Here is an 18134-nt window from a genome sequence, read left to right on the forward strand (position 1 = left end):
GAAATACATGCAGCCGCCCACTTCAGTCCCGAGTGCCAGCGGCAGTGCCGGATATTTTTTGCATTGCACTCGCAAGTGTGACACCGACCTACCTGTCATTTTAAGACAGCGAATTTTAGTATTAGTAATGATTAAATCTGCTGAAATTTAATTAATCAGATCAACTGAAATGTGGCAAGAAATTCAGGGTGCATCAAATTTATTTATTGCAAATCAAATGTCTAAGTTCACACTAGGTGTTTTTGCAACATTTTTTCGATGCATTTTTTTTAACAGAAAATTTTTTAGAATTGAGAGTCCTCAGTGGTTGTGGTTAACACGGTACCAAGATATATATCTTTTTTTAATACAAATTTTCAGCATTGTTTTACAGTACCAGCAAAATGCATGAGATTTCAGAAATCTCATGCACAGAGCTTGTTTTTTTTGTCATCAGGATTTTGTGCTTTGCATGTTTTTTTGCACACTGGTTTAAAGATCATAATAAGGGTAAGTTCACACTAGGTGTTTTTTTCTGCTTTTTTCAACCATTGAAATGAATGGGTGGTGAAAAACGCTGAAAAAAACACACCAAGAACGCAGGTATGTTTTGCTGCATTTTTTTGTGCCTAAGCCTGATTGTATAGAATAGAATAGGACTTTTTTTTCAAAACTAAACTTTATCAGCATGCATAAGGGACAAATCTAGCATGCCAAAATCACAGCACAAAATGCACACAAAAAAACAGCAAAAAGAGCAAGAAAAACAAAGGAAAACATCCTTTTTTTCTGCAGCTTCTTTCCTGCCAAGAGATCAGGTTTTGCTGCAGAAAAAATGCTGAAAAAATGCCTACTGTGAACTTACCCTTATTATGATCTTTAACCCATTAACGACCGCCAATACGCCTTTCAATGTTAAGGGAACTAATTCCTCAGAACCCCTTTTAACGGCACTAAGAAATAAGTATATAGCGCCCACCAGCATTGGAAGTTCTCCGGGGTCTAGGCTACTGGGGGTAGCTGAGACCCCAGAGAACATGATTCCGGTCGGTTTTTACCAACCCCAGTGTTGCAATCACCGTTTTTCACAGAATAACGGTGACCGTAAAAGGAATAAATGTCAGATTTCCTATTTAATTTCTCTCTCCTCTGATGTCATCTAACACATCAGAGGAAAGAGAAATGTGGTCCCCCGAGCTCCCCCTGATACCTCCTGTATCCCTGTACACTCCTCCCTCCCCGGTCTGTTCCTCGGCCGCCAGCATCTTCTTCCAGGAAGAAAATGTTGGGCACATGTGCAGCGCGCCTGCCGAGATCTGCTGGCAGGCACCCGGCAACAATAGGATTTTTTTCCTATTGGTTAATTTTGTTCATTATGATAGACCCTATCACAGTAATCAAAATAAAAAAAATAGAAAATCAAACACCTCTTTATCACCCCCTTAGCTAAAAATAATAAAATAAAATTGTTTATTTCCATTTTTCCATTAGGATTAAAGTTAGGCTAGGGTTAGGGTTGAGGCGAGGATTAGGGTTGGGGCTAGGGTTGGGCTAGGGTTAGGGTAGGGGCTATCGTTAATTTTGGGCCTATCATTAGGCCTTGGGCTATCGTTAGGGTTGGAGCTATGGTTAGGGTTAGGGCTGGAGATATGGTTAGGGTCAGGTTTGGGCTAAAGTTAGGGTTGAGATTAGGGTAAGGGATGTGTTGGATTTAGGGTTGGAGTTGGAATTGGGGGGTTTAGGTACGTCAAGGGGTCTCCAAACGCGTCATGGCGCTCACCATTGATTCCAGCCAATTTTGCATTCAAAAAGTCAAACTGTGCTCCCTCCATTCTGAGGCCTGCAATGCGCCCATACAATGCTTTTCCCCCATATACAGGGTATCTGCTTACTCAAGAGAAATTGCACAACAAATTTAGTGGTTCATTTTCTCCTGATACCCTTGTGAAAATAAAAAATGTGGTTCCAAAATAAATTTATTGTGAAAAAAGTAAAATGGTAATTTTTCCTTCCATTTTGCTTTAGTTCTTGTGAAGCACCTGAAGGGTTAATAAACTTATTGAATGTGGTTTTATGCACCTTGAGTGGTGCAGTTTTTAGAATGGTGTCATATGTGTGGTATTTCTGTCATATAGCTCCCCAAACTCGCTTCAAATGTGAGGTGGTCCCTAAAAAATATGGTTTTGTAAATTTTGTTGGAAAAATGAGAAATCACTGGTTAACTTAAAATTCTTATTCCTTCTAATTTCCTAACGAAAAAAATTATGTTTCCAAAATTGTGCTGATGTAAAAATGACATGTGGGTAATGTTATTTATTAACTATTTTGTGTGATACCACTCTCTGATTTAAGGGTACAAAAATTAAAAGTTTGAAAATTGCTAAATTTTCAACATTTTGGCAAAATTTTTGATTTCTTCACAAACAAAGTAATATGGAGGACATTTTACCACTATCATGAGGTACATTATGTACTTGAAAATATTATTCTCATAGTCATTGAGATTCATTAAGGTTTTGAGTTATAACCTTAAACTGACAGTGGTCAGAATTGAAAAAAATGGCCTGGTCAGGAAGGTGAAAACAGACTTTGGGGTGAAGGGGTTTAAATGGCTTGGTCTCACCATTTGTAGTCTTCCGAAAAGGCCATCCATAAACTAAGAGAGGGGCAGGATCAAACAGGTACCCTTGTCTCCCTGTCGTTTCCCAAGCATGTCTGTCCAGACAAGGACAGTGCCCAAGTGTGGTCTGTTCCACTTATGGTCTCCTTATATAAGCCCTTTTACAAACATTTCCTATGAATTTATTCCACTTGTGATTGGGAACGCCTCAGGTGTGATAGGTGTATAGGAAGAGGAATAGCAGAAATCAGAACCCCAAGTTGTGGTTGCCCAGAATTATTCCTAAAGAGACAATGAAAAGGTTACTTACTCAGCACTTTGTCACTGACAGAGTGCTGTGCAGCAATTAGGTCATATAGATGCCTACATGAAACAGTGAATACTAGAGATGAGTGGGTCTTTAGAACCATATTTTCACAAATACTTTGATTCACAGCAAATTTGTGTGAATCTCAATACAGGAAAGCTTGAAATTTCTCAGAAAATATATGTGGGGAAGAGGAGGAAGATAGAGATGGAGGACTCTGTTGACCTTAGGAGCCTACACTCTATAGCAGAGAGAGAGGACCGCGCTGATCATAAGAGCTTACACTCTACAGGAGAGGAAGAAAACTGCTGACCACTATGCAGAAGAGAGCGACTTACCCAGTGACTGGAGAAGGAAAATCACTCTGCTGTACAAGCTGTATGCCGCTGGGAACCACTGATCTGTTATGACCTAGGTATTCACCACCACTCTATTTATTCAAGAAAGCTAAAAAAACAAAATGATCAATATTGTAATTTTCATACTGGCCACTAGTGCTTTTTTATACTTCTACTTCCTGTCCTTTCAGGACCAGTTTATAATGACAGGTAAAACATCTATACACAGATAAAATAGAGTCCACCATTCACAATAGGTGATGTCGGAGCTGATCCTAAATCCAACCCTTCACAATGATTTTGCCCGGGCTCATTACATCTATCTATATATATAATTGTCTAAGGGTTTTTCCGTCTGTCTGTCTGTCTGTCTGTCCTGGAAATCCCGGCTCTCTGATTGGTCGAGGCCACCAGGCCTCGACCAATCAGAGACCGGCACAGCATCGACGTAGAAATCCCGCGTCTCTGATTGGTCAAGGCCGCCAGGCCTCGACCAATCAGCAACAGGCACAGCGACGATGATGTCATAATGGTTGCCATGGCGACGATGATGTCATAAAGGTTGCCTCGACTAATCAGTGACGGACACAGTCTACCGTGAATTCTGGAATCATCATTGTCCATATATTACAGGGACATGCATATTCTAGAATACCCGATGCGTTAGAATCGGGCCACAATCTAGTATTTTAATACAAAGTGTAGCCTCTGAGTCTGACCACTGTGGCTATGCACATGTGTTCTTACCTGAAAAAACAGGAAATTAGAGTCTACAAAAGACCCAGTGGCCACTCTGAGAAATGCAAGATTTACATTTTAGATTTTTAATACAGATTGTAATATGTTTTTTTTTTTCAAAAATACCTTTAACACAGAAACCTAAATTAACACATGGTTCATTTTCTGATGATAGCTTCCCTTTAAGGAAAACAGCCAGAAGGGAGAACAGGTTACCCTCTACATAACACTGCTAAGAGCTCACCTCTTTTTAGGAATGGGATCAACTCAGGATTTAATGTGTATGGTTTTTTTTTACTGTCCATTAATTACAGCTCATTGAATTGGTCCAAACCCTTGCTTTGCAGAATACGGCTAATTTTTGAAGGACACTTTTCTCTAGAAGAGCAGCATTTTTATTATTTAATCAATGTGGTAGGCACTCACCAAGGGTCATGGAAAGAACATGGCTAGAGAAACATACTAGATTCTACTGTCCTCTTTTTTCCTAAATGGTTCTCCACTGGAAATGGTGTATATATGTTTACGTTTAAGCGAAGACAAAGCCACTTTCCAAATTGGCATTTTAGTGTTAATCTGTTTGCAACATAAAAAATATTACTTTTTTGCTCATTTCAGAAAAACAACTGTCAAATGTAAGGTTCTACTGTTCACTAAAATGATAAGTAAGCAACTTACTCATGGAAAGCCTCCTATAAATTTCACTTAATTCCAGTAATCGAAAAGCAATTTTCCTAGAAATGTAATTTAATTTCTGGGAAGAGAATGCAATCACAGAGGTGTTTGCCTTTTAATTGTCTGTTTATTTGCTTTACATGCTAAAATCCTCCTGTGACCACCTTTTTATTTACCTGGGGTCTTATTCATAGAATGCAATACCTCCAAACATTTTTTTGTAGAAACCAAAGAAAAACATGTAATTTTACGGAAGAGGACGAAACATGTTATAGTCTATATAATACACTGATCAAAAAAATAAAGTGAACATTGAAATACCACATCCAAGATATCACTGAATAAAATATTTCAGTTGCAAATCTTTATTCATTACGTAGTGGAATGTGTTGAGAACAATAAAACATAAAAATGATCAATGTTTATCAGAATTAATATCCCATGTAGGTCTGGATTTGGAAAAATGCTCAAAATCTAAGTGGAAATTGCAGGCAGGTCCAACTTCAGTGGAAATACCTCAAGACAAGAAAATGATGTTCTGTTGTGTGTGTGTGGCCTCCACTTGCCTGTATGACCTCCCTACAATGCCTGGCATGCTCCTGATAAGGTGGCAGATGGTCTCCTGAGGGATCTCCTTCCAGACCTGGACTAAAGGATCCATCAACTCCTGGACAGTCTGTGGTGCTATATAACGTTAGTGGATGGTGCAAGACATGATGTCCCAGATTTGTTCAATCGGATTCAGGTCTGGGGAACAGGCGGGCCAGTCCACAGCTTCAATGCCTTCATCTCGCATGAACTTCTGACACACTCCAGCCACATGAGGTCTGGCATTGTCCTGCATTAGGAGGAACCCAGGGCAAACCGCACCAGCATATGGTCTCACAAGGGGTCTGAGAATCTAATCTCGGTACCTAATGGCAGTCAGGCTACCTCTGGCGAACACATGGAGGGCTGTGCTGCACTCCAAAGAAATGCTATCCCACACCATTACTGACCCACTGCCAAATCGGTCATGCTGATGGATTTTGCAGGCAGCAGATTGCTCTCCACTGCATCTACAGACTGTATCACATCTGTCACATGTGCTCAGTGTGAATCTGCTTTCATCTGTGAAGAGCACAGGGCGCTTGGTGTTCTGTGGCAAATGCCAAGCGTCCTGCACGGTATTGGGCTGTGAGCACAACCCCCATCTGTGGACGTCGGGCACTGAGACCATCCTCATGGAGTCGGTTTCTAAGCGTTTGTGCAGACACATGCACATTTATGACCTGCTGGACGTCATTTTGCAGGGCTCTGGCAGTGCTCCTTCTGTTCCTCCTTGTGCAAAGGTGGAGGTAGCGGTCCTGCTGCTGGGTTATTGCCCTCCTACGGTCTACTCCAAGTCTCCTGGTGTACTGGCCTGTTTCATGGTAGCGCCTCCAGCCTCTGAACTCTACGCTGACAGACACGGCAAACATTCTTGCCACAGCTTGCATTGATGTGCCATACTGGATTAGCTGCACTACCTGAGCCACTTGTGTGGGTTGTAGAGTCCGTCTCATGCTACAACGAGTGTGAAAGCACAAGTTACATTCCAAAGTGACCAAAACATCAGCCAGAAAGCATTGGTACTGAGATGTGGTCTGTGGTCCCCACCTGCAGAACCACTCCTTTATTGAGTGTGTCTTGATAATTGCCAATACTTTCCATCTGTTGTCTATTCCATTTGCACAACAGCATGCACCTTATCCCAAAGTTTTACTTTTCATAATTTTAAAAAATAGTTATCAATTAAATAATAAAAGACAATACATGTTTGTTATCTGCGTAATGATACTGACTTGTTGAATCACTTTGCCAAGTCAGTTTTACCATACAGTAAACATGGTAAAAGAAAAAAAAAACACTTGTGGAATTACATTTTTTTTACACTTTCAACACACTTGGAATTTTTTTATTGCTTTCAAGGGCATCACATAATAAGTAGTGTTGAGCGATACCTTCCGATATTCGGAAATATCGGTATTAAATTGGATCGGCCGATATCCAAAAAATATCAGATATCGGCGATACCGATTCCCGATACCAATTCAAGTCAATGAGACACAAATATCGGAATTAAAATAAACCCTTTCTTTCCTTGTAGGTTAATTCTACATTAAGGAAAACAACTAAGAATAATGTAGAATGTATTGGGGGAGGTGGAGGAGACATTAAAGGCATAGAGGTTTAGCCCAATCAAATGGAATAGCAGGAATTAATTTTTTTTTTTAAATGTTCGGAGTTACAAAGATATTGACTATGTTAAGCTTTTTTTTTATATTTTGTCAGATATTTATGTTTCACTACTTCCATGCTCTTCAACTTCTTTTTTACTTCTCCCACACTTTCTCCTTCATCATCCTCAGCAGCAGCATCTTTTTCATCAACTTCTTCTTCACCTTATTCATCTTCTTCTTCTTCACCTTCTTCCTATTATTCTTTTTTTTACATTCTTCATATTCTTCTTATTCAACTATTATTATTCTTCATATTCTACTTCTTCATCTTCTTCATATTCTTCTTTTTCATCATATTCTTAATTGTGACAGGCATTCCTGTAGCTGTTATCTATAAGTTTTACAACAGGATTTGTCCGCGTTCAGTTTGGCCTGCAGCAGCAGGTTTTTTCCAGGGGCACCAAGAGGAGGAATGGACTCACCCCCATACACTACTTAGTCTTCTTCTGCTTATAATTTAGATAATATCTTTTGCTCTGATTTTTAGTCTTATGCTTAATGTTCTTCTGCTTTTTGTTCTGCAGCTTCTTGTTCTTCTGCTTCTTGGTCTTCAGGGTCTTCGTCTTCAGGGTCGTCGTCTCCAGGGTCGTCGTCTCCATGGTCATCGTCTCCAGGGTCATCGTCTCCAGGGTCATCGTCTTCTTAGAGGTGGTCTTCAGGATCGTTGTCTTTACAGTCTTGAACTTGGAAATGTAGCAGAAGGTACAAGAAGGCTGAGGACCTGCCGAGAACCAGCTGACGGTACTGGAACCAGGATGGCTACCCGAAGGTACAAGATCCATTGGAACTACCGAGGACCAGATGACGGTACTGGAACCCGGTTACTAAGCAGGAGGTACCCGTGCCAGAAAGCACTACCAAGGATCACCAGACGCTGGTGGAAGTCGGATACCCAGAAGGAGGCACCTAAGCCAAAAGCTCTGCCTGGAACCAGCTGACGGTTCTAGAACCAGGAAGGGGAGCAGAAGGTACAAGAGCCAAAGACACTGCCGAGAACCAGCTGACGGTACTGGAACCCAGATGGGTAGCCAAAGGTACAAGAGCCAATGGAACTATCGAGGACCAGCTGACGGTACTGGAACCCGGTTACTAAGCAGGAGGTACCCGTGCCAGAAAGCACTACTAAGGACCACCAGGCGTTGGTGGAACTCAGATACCCAGAAGGAGGCACCTAAGCCAAAGGCTCTGCCTGGAACCAGCTGACGGTACTGGAACCAGGGGGACTATTCAAGATTGTCTTCCAAAGAACCAGCTAATGGTGCTGGAACTCAGATTGGCAGCAGAAGATCCACAGGAAAAAAAAAATTGCTAGGCCACGAGCCGGCCGTAGTTACTGAAAACCCACAGTCTTACAGGGGGAGCTTGTCCTATTGGCACTACGGAACCAGCCTTGATTGCCATCCCGCAGCCCACATAGGAAGCACCTAAACTGCAGGCACCATAGAGTTGGCTAACCCGACCGCAGCCCGACAGAACAACGTATTGAAGGCAAAGTGACTAAGAAACTACTCGGAAACAGCTGGAGTGCTGGAACCAGGCTGGGCAGTAGGGAGTACCCGTGCCAAAGACACTTCTGAGCAGCAACTGGCAGTGTTGGAGCCCAGGGATTACAGGAGAAACAGAGTGTAGGACGAGGCCTAATTGGTCAAGTTTCTAATCTGTAGTTGCGTGAGTGTGGAGGGAGCAGGAGCAATTGCCGGATACACAGCTGAGGATCAGCTGACATTACTGAACCCCAATAACACTGGAGCAGGTGTTGACTGCAGACAGCACTTCCGAGCAGCAACTGGCGGTGTTGGAGCCCAGCGATTACAGGAGAAACAGAGTGTAGGCCGAAGGCCTAATTGGAGCAAGTTTCTAATCTGTAGTTGTGTAATTGTGAGGTAGCAGGGGTAATTGCCGGATACACAGCTGGGGATCAGCTGACGTTACTGAACCCCAAAACACTGGAGCAGGTGTTGACTGTGCAGACAGCACTTCCGAGCAGCAACTTGGGGTGTTGGAGTCCAGGGATTACAGGAGAAACAGAGTTTAGGCTGAGTAAAAGCTCACCGACACAAAAAGAGGATTTAAAAATCCTCCAAAAAAATCAAAAAAGTCACAGAGAAAAAAGCAGAGATGTTTACCTGCAGAAGCCTCCAACCAAATGCACCAGCAGGGCGCAGCGGACCCGATAAATGATGGCAAACACACAGGTGCAAAAAATACCGATGAAACAACCACTTTCAATCCAGTGTTGGCTGTTTGGCATTAGTGCACAAAAAGATAAGATACTAGTCTGTATATGGCATAATTCACACAAGCAATGCAGAGCATCTGGTTTACAGCCTATTAGTAACGCACACACAGGCGGGCTGCCCAGTGCTTCAAAATGCATGCTGTGCGAACAGAGGCCAATAGTTTACAGAGCTGTTGTGAATTCTGTGGTCAAGCTCCCTCCTGTGGTCATGAGTGGTACTGCGGCTGGTTCTGTCTATGAGCTTCCTTTGGTGGATGTGAGTGGGGCTGCGGCTTCTGAGTTTCCTCAGAATCTTATGCGTATTAAACAGGGCGATGAATGGAAAACAGCATTTAATACGCCCGAGGGCCATTTTGAGTACCTGGTTATGCCATTCAGACTTTCCAATGCTCCATCAGTATTTCAGTCCTTTATGCATGACATCTTCCGAGAGTACCTGGATAAATTCCTGATTGTATACTTGGATGATATTTTGGTCTTCTCGGATGATTGGGAGTCGCACGTGAAGCAGGTTAGAATGGTGTTCCATCAAACCACCACAAATGACCGACATCTTTTGAGAGACAGGGAGATCCGAAATAAAATCCATAGAGATATGCGTCCAGGGCCTCTTCGGGACCGGCAAGGGCAAAAGGAACCCACTGGCACGAGAACAGCAGGGCTTAGCCCGAGCACAAGTCCCACAGGACTGCACAAAAGAACGCACATCCCGCGACAAAGACGGCCACCAAAAGGATCTAGCCACCAAATCTCTGGTACCAAAGATTCCCGGATGACCAGCCAACACCGAACAATGAACCTCAGAGATAACTCTACTAGTCCATTTATCAGGGACAAACAGTTTCTCCGCCGGGCAACGGTCAGGTCTATCAGCCTGAAATTTTTGCAGCACCCGCCGCAAATCAGGGGAGATGGCAGACAAAATTACCCCCTCTTTGAGAATACCCGCCGGCTCAGGAACACCAGGAGAGTCGGGCACAAAACTCCTTGACAGGGCATCAGCCTTCACATTCTTAGAGCCTGGAAGGTACGAAACCACAAAATCAAAACGGGAGAAAAATAGCGACCAACGAGCCTGTCTAGGATTCAACCGTTTGGCAGACTCGAGATAAGCCAATGACGCCTCTCCTCGAATGCCCACTTCATGGCCAACAACTCTCGATTGCCAACATCATAATTTCGCTCAGCAGGCGAAAACTTTCTAGAAAAGAAGGCACATGGTTTCATCACCGAGCCATCAGAACTTATTTGCGACAAAACAGCCCCTGCTCCAATCTCAGAAGCATCAACCTCGACCTGAAACGGAAGCGAAACATCCGGCTGGCACAACACAGGGGCAGAAGAAAAACGACGCTTCAACTCCTGAAAAGCTTCAACAGCCGCAGAAGACCAATTGACCACATCAGCACCCTTCTTGGTCAAATCAGTCAACGGTTTAGCAACACTAGAAAAATTACTGATGAAGCGACGATAGAAATTAGCAAAGCCCAGGAACTTTTGCAGACTCTTCACAGATGTCGGCTGAGTCCAATCATAAATGGCCTGGACTTTAACAGGGTCCATCTCGATAGTAGAAGGGGAAAAAATGAAACCCAAAAATGAAACCTTCTGAACTCCAAAGAGACACTTTGACCCCTTCACAAACAAAGAATTCGCACGAAGGACCTGGAACACCATTCTGACCTGCTTCACGTGAGACTCCCAATCATCCGCGAAGACCAAAATATCATCCAAACACACAATCAGGAATTTATCCAGGTACTCTCGGAAGATGTCATGCATAAAGGACTGAAATACTGATGGAGCATTGGAAAGCCCGAATAGCATAACCAGGTACTCAAAATGGCCCTCGGGCGTATTAAATGCTGTTTTCCATTCATCGCCCTGTTTAATACGCACAAGATTATACGCACCACGAAGATCTATCTTGGTGAACCAACTAGCCCCCTTAATCCGAGCAAAAAGATCAGACAGCAGCGGCAAAGGGTACTGAAATTTGACTGTGATCTTATTAAGAAGGCGGTAATCAATACAAGGTCTCAAAGAACCATCCTTCTTGGCCACAAAAAAGAACCCTGCTCCCAATGGTGACGACGACGGGCGAATATGACCCTTCTCCAAGGATTCCTTTACATAACTCCGCATAGCGGCGTGCTCTGGCACAGATAAATTGAACAGTCGGCCCTTAGGAAACTTACTACCAGGAATCAAATTGATAGCACAATCGCAATACCTATGAGGAGGTAGGGCACCTGGATTGGGGCTCATCAAATACATCCCGGTAATCCGACAAAAACTCCGGGACTTCAGAAGGGGTGGATTATGAAATAGACAAAAATGGAACATCACCATGTACTCCCTGACAACCCCAGCTGGACACAGACATAGATTTCCAATCCAATACTGGATTATGGACCTGTAGCCATGGCAACCCCAAAACGACCACATCATGCAGATTATGCAACATCAAAAAGCGAATATCCTCCTGATGTGCAGGAGCCATGCACATGGTCAATTGGGTCCAGTACTGAGGCTTATTCTTGGCCAAAGGCGTAGCATCAATTCCTCTCAATGGAATAGGATACTGCAAGGGCTCCAAGAAAAAACCACAGCGTCTAGCAAACTCCAAGTCCATCAAATTCAGAGCAGCGCCTGAATCCACAAATGCCATAACAGAATAGGATGACAAAGAGCAGATCAGAGTAACGGACAAAAGAAATTTCGACTGTACCGTACCAATGGTGGCAGACCTAGCGAAACGCTTAGTGCGCTTAGGATAATCGGAGATAGCATGAGTGGAATCACCACAGTAAAAACACAGCCCATTCCGACGTCTGTGTTCTTGCCGTTCAGCTCTGGTCAAAGTCCTATCACATTGCATAGGCTCAGGTCTATGCTCAGATAATACCGCCAAATGGTGCACAGCTTTACGCTCACGCAAGCGTCGATCGATCTGAATGGCCAAAGACATAGACTCATTCAGACCAGCAGGCATAGGAAATCCCACCATGACATCCTTAAGGGCTTCAGAGAGACCCTTTCTGAAAATTGCTGCCAGGGCACATTCATTCCACTGAGTGAGTACAGACCACTTCCTAAACTTCTGACAATATATCTCTACCTCATCCTGACCCTGACACAGAGCCAGCAAGATTTTCTCTGCCTGATCCACTGAATTAGGTTCATCATAAAGCAATCCGAGCGCCAGAAAAAACGCATCAACATCACGCAATGCCGGATCTCCTGGTGCAAGGGAAAATGCCCAGTCTTGAGGGTCGCTGTTGTGAATTCTGTGGCAGAGCTCCCTCTTGTGGTCACAAGTGGTACTTCGGCTGATTCTCTCTGTGAGCTTCCGTTGGTGGAGGAAAGTGGTACTGTGGCTTCTGAGTTTCCTTCCTCAGGTTATATGGTGAAGTCGTTAGGTGCTGCTCTATTTAACTCCACCTAGTGCTTTGATCCTGGCCTCCAGTCAATGTTCTAGTATTGGACCTGTCTCCTCCTGGATCGTTCCTGTGGCCTGCTGCTCTGCATAGCTAAGTTATTCATTGCTATTTGTTTGCTGTTTTTTTCTGTCCAGCTTGTCTATTTGTTTTTTCCTGCTTGCTGGAAGCTCTGGGACGTAGAGGGTGTACCTCCGTGCCGTTAGTTCGGTACGGAGGGTCTTTTTGCCCCCTTTGCGTGGTTTTTGTAGGGTTTTGTGTTGACCGCAAAGTTACCTTTCCTATCCTCGCTCTGTTCAGAAAGTTGGGCCTCGCTTTGCTAAATCTATTTCATCTCTACGTTTGTCTTTTCATCTTAACTCACAGTCATTATATGTGGGGGACTGCCTTTTCCTTTGGGGATATTTCTCTGAGGCAAGGTAGGCTTATTTTCTATCTTCAGGCTAGCTAGTTTCTCAGGCCGTGCCGAGTTGCATAGGGAGCGTTAGGCGCAATCCACGGCTGCCTTTAGTGTGGTTGGAGAGGATTAGGGATTGCGGTCAACAGAGTTCCCACATCTCAGAGCTCATTCTTGTTTTTTGGGTTATTGCCTGGTCACTGTATGTGCGCTGACCTCTATGTCCATTGTGGTACTGAATTACCTTTCATAACAGTACTGGAGGCCAAAAGTACTAATGATTCTGAATAGAGGCAAAAAAGAAGTTCTGAGACCATTTTTTTTTCTTTGCACTGTGTTTTGCCTTTTTTTTCCCCTAGACATTTGGGTAGTTCAGGACACAGGTGTGGACATGGATATTCAGGGTTTGTGCTCTTCATTGGATAATCTCGTTATAAATGTACAAAAGATTCAAGATTTGGTGGTTCAGAAGCCTATGTTAGAACCAAGAATTCCTATTCCTGATTTGTTTTATGGTGATAGAGCCAAGTTTGTGAATTTCAAAAATAATTGCAAACTGTTTCTGGCCTTGAAACCTCGCTCCTCTGGTGATCCAGTTCAACAAGTGAGAATTGTTATTTCTTTTTTGCGTGGCGATCCTCAGGACTGGGCATTTTCCCTTGCGCCAGGGGATCCTGCATTAAGTAATATTGATGCATTTTTCCTGGCACTCGGATTGCTGTACGATGAGTCTAATTCAGTGGATCAGGCAGAGAAGAATTTGCTGGCTCTGTGTCAGGGTCAGGATGAGATAGAGGTTATTTTGTCAGAAATTTAGAAAGTAGTCTGTACTCACTCAGTGGAATGAAGGTGCGCTCGCGGCTATTTTCAGAAGAGGTCTCTCTGAAGCCCTTAAGGATGTCATGGTGGGATTTCCTATGCCTGCTGGTCTGAATGAGTCTATGTCTTTGGCCATTCAGATCAGTCGACGCTTGCACGAGCGTAAATCTGTGCACCATTTGGTGGTATTACCTGAGTTTAAACCTGAGCCTATGCAGTGCGATAGGACTTTGACCAGAGTTGAACGGCAAGAACGCAGACGTCTGAATGGGCTGTGTTTCTACTGTGGTGATTCCACTCATGCTATCTCTGATTGTCCTAAGCGCACTAAGCGGTTCGCTAGGTCTGCCACCATTGGTACGGTACAGTCAAAATTTCTTCTGTCCGTTACCTTGATCTGCTCTTTGTCATCGTATTCTGTCATGGCATTTGTGGACTCAGGCGCTGCTCTGAATTTGATGGACTTGGAGTATGCTAGGCGTTGTGGGTTTTTCTTGGAGCCCTTGCAGTGTCCTATTCCATTGAGAGGAATTGATGCTACGCCTTTGGCCAAGAATAAGCCTCAGTACTGGACCCAGCTGGCCATGTGCATAGCTCCTGCACATCAGGAGGCTATTCGCTTTCTGGTGTTGCATTATCTGCATGATATGGTCGTGTTGGGATTGCCATGGCTACAAGTCCATAATCCAGTATTAGATTGGAAATCCATGTCTGTGTCCAGCTGGGGTTGTCAGGGGGTACATGGTGATGTCCCATTTCTGACTATTTCGTCATCCACCCGTTCTGAGGTTCCTGAGTTCTTGTCTGATTACCGGGATTTATTTGATGAGCCCAAGTCCGATACCCTACCTCCGCATAGGGATTGTGATTGTGCTATCGATTTGATTCCTGGTAGTAAATTCCCAAAAGGTCGACTGTTTAATTTATCTGTGCCTGACCACGCCGCTCTGCGGAGTTATGTGAAGGAGTCTTTGGAGAAGGGGCATATTCGCCCGTCATCGTTGCCATTAGGAGCAGGGTTCTTTTTTGTAGCCAAGAAGGATGGTTCACTGAGACCTTGTATAGATTACCGCCTTCTAAATAAGATCACGGTTAAATTTCAGTACCCTTTGCCATTATTATCTGATTTGTTTGCTCGCATTAAGGGGGCTAGTTGGTTCACCAAGATAGATCTTCGTGGTGCGTATAATCTTGTGCGTATTAAGCGAGGCGATGAGTGGAAAACTGCATTTAATACGCCCGAGGGCCATTTTGAGTATCTAGTAATGCCATTCGGACTTGCCAATGCTCCATCAGTGTTTCAGTCTTTTATGCATGACATCTTCCGAGAGTACCTGGATTAAATTCCTGATTGTGTACTTAGATGACATTTTGATCTTCTCGGATGATTGGGAGTCTCATGTGAAGCAGGTCAGAACGCTGTTTCAGGTCCTGCGTGCTAATTCTTTGTTTGTGAAGGGATCAAAGTGTCTCTTTGGTGTCCAGAAGGTTTCATTTTTGGGGTTCATCTTTTCCCCTTCTACTATTGAGATGGACCCTGTTAAGGTCCAAGCCATCCATAATTGGACTCAGCCGACATCTCTGAAAAGTCTGCAAAAGTTCCTGGGCTTTGCTAATTTTTATCGTCGCTTCATCTGCAATTTTTCTAGTATTGCTAAACCATTGACCGATTTGACCAAGAAAGGTGCTGATGTGGTCAATTGGTCTTCTGCTGCTGTGGAAGCTTTTCAAGAGTTGAAGCGTCTTTTTTCTTCTGCCCCTGTGTTGTGTCAAACAGATGTTTCGCTTCCGTTCCAGGTCGAGGTTGATGCTTCTGAGATTGGAGCAGGGGCTGTTTTGTCGCAGAGAAGTTCTGATTGCTCGGTGATGAAACCATGCGCCTTCTTTTCCAGGAAGTTTTCGCCTGCTGAGCGAAATTATGATGTGGGCAATCGAGAGTTGCTGGCCATGAAGTGGGCATTCGAGGAGTAGCGTCATTGGCTTGAAGGAGCTAAGCATCGCGTGGTGGTCTTGACTGATCATAAGAACTTGACTTATCTCGAGTCCGCCAAGCGGTTGAATCCTAGACAAGCTCGTTGGTCGTTGTTTTTTGCCCGTTTTGACTTTGTGATTTCATATCTTCCGGGCTCTAAAAATGTGAAGGCGGATGCTCTGTCTAGGAGTTTTGTGCCCGACTCTCCGGGTGTATCTGAGCCGGAAGGTATCCTCAAAGAGGGAGTAATTGTGTCTGCCATCTCCCCTGATTTGCGGCGGGTGCTGCAAAAATTTCAGGCTGATAAACCTGATCGTTGCCCAGCGGAGAAACTGTTTGTCCCTGATGTTGGCTGGTCATCCTGGAATCTTTGGTACCAGAGAGTTAGTGGCTAGATCCTTTTGGTGGCCATCTCTGTCGCGGGATGTGCGTACTTTTGTGCAGTCCTGTGGGATTTGTGCTCGGGCTAAGCCCTGCTGTTCTCGTGCCAGTGGGTTGCTTTTGCCCTTGCCGGTCCCGAAGAGACCTTGGACACATATCTCTATGGATTTTATTTCGGATCTCCCTGTCTCTCAAAAGATGTCAGTCATTTGGGTGGTCTGTGATCGCTTCTCTAAGATGGTCCATTTGGTACCCTTGTCTAAATTGCCTTCCTCCTCTGATTTGGTGCCATTGTTTTTCCAGCATGTGGTTCGTTTACATGGCATTCCGGAAAACATCGTTTCGGACAGAGGTTCCCAGTTTGTTTCGAGGTTTTGGCGAGCCTTTTGTGCTATGATGGGCATTGATTTGCCTTTTTCCTCGGCTTTCCATCCTCAGACTAATGGCCAAACCGAACGAACTAATCAGACTTTGGAAACATATCTGAGATGCTTTGTTTCTGCTGATCAGGATGATTGGGTGTCCTTTTTGCCTTTGGCTGAGTTCGCCCTTAATAATCAGGCCAGCTCGGCTACTTTGGTTTCGCCGTTTTTCTGCAATTCTGGTTTCCATCCTCGTTTCTCTTCAGGGCAAGTTGAGTCTTCGGACTGTCCTGGTGTGGATGCTGTGGTGGATAGGTTGCAGCGGATTAGGACTCGTGTGGTGGACAATTTGACATTGTCCCAGGAGAAGGCTCAGCGTTTCGCTAACCGCCGGCGCAGTTTGGGTCCCCGACTTCGCGTTGGGGATTTGGTTTGGTTGTCGTCTCGTTATGTTCCTATGAAGGTTTCCTCTCCTAAGTTTAAGCCTCGTTTCATTGGTCCGTAAAAGATTTCTGAGGTTCTCAATCCTGTGTCGTTTCGTTTGACCCTTCCAGCTTCTTTTGCCATCCATAATGTATTCCACAGGTCATTGTTGCGGAGATACGTGGCGCCTGTGGTTCCATCCGTTGATCCTCCTGCCCCGGTGTTGGTTGAGGGGGAGTTGGAGTATGTGGTGGAGAAGATTTTGGATTCTCGTATTTCGAGACGGAAACTCCAGTACCTGGTCAAGTGGAAGGGTTATGGTCAGGAAGATAATTCCTGGGTCTTTGCCTCCGATGTTCATACTGCCGATCTGGTTCGTGCCTTTCATTTGGCTCGTCCTGGTCGGCCTGGGGGCTCTGGTGAGGGTTCGGTGACCCCTCCTCAAGGGGGGGTACTGTTGTGAATTCTGTTGTTAAGCTCCCTCCTGTGGTCATGAATGGTACTTCGGCTGGTTCTGTCCATGGGCTTCCTCTGGTGGTTGTGAGTGGAGCTGCGGCTTCTGAGGTTCCTTCCACAGGTGACAAGGTTAATTCGTTAGCTGGTGCTCTATTTAACTCCACCTAGATCATTGCTCCATGCCACCTGTCAATGTTCCAGTATTGGTCTAGTTCAATCCTGGATCGTTCTTGTGACCTGTCTTCCCTGCAGAAGCTAAGTTCCTGCTTGTTTTTCTCTGGTTTGCTATTTTTCTGTCCAGCTTGCTATTTTGATTGTTGTCTTGCTTGCTGGAAGCTCTGGGACGCAGAGGGAGCGCCTCCGCACCGTGAGTCGGTGCGGAGGGTCTTTTTGCGCCCTCTGCGTGGTCTTTTTGTAGTTTTTTGTGCTGACCACAAAGCTACCTTTCCTATCCTCTGTCTGTTCAGTAAGTCGGGCCTCACTTTGCTAAATCTATTTCATCTCTGTGTTTGTAATTTTCATCTTTACTCACAGTCATTATATGTGGGGGGCTGCCTTTTCCTTTGGGGAATTTCTCTGAGGCAAGGTAGGCTTTATATTTCTATCTTTAGGGCTAGCTAGTTCCTTAGGCTGTGACGAGGCGCCTAGGGAGCGTCAGGAGCGCTCCACGGCTATTTCTAGTGTGTGTGATAGGATTAGGGATTGCGGTCAGCAGAGTTCCCACGTC

The sequence above is a fragment of the Ranitomeya imitator genome, chromosome 4 (genome assembly GCF_032444005.1).
Source record: "Ranitomeya imitator isolate aRanImi1 chromosome 4, aRanImi1.pri, whole genome shotgun sequence".
Classification (NCBI taxonomy): domain Eukaryota; kingdom Metazoa; phylum Chordata; class Amphibia; order Anura; family Dendrobatidae; genus Ranitomeya; species Ranitomeya imitator.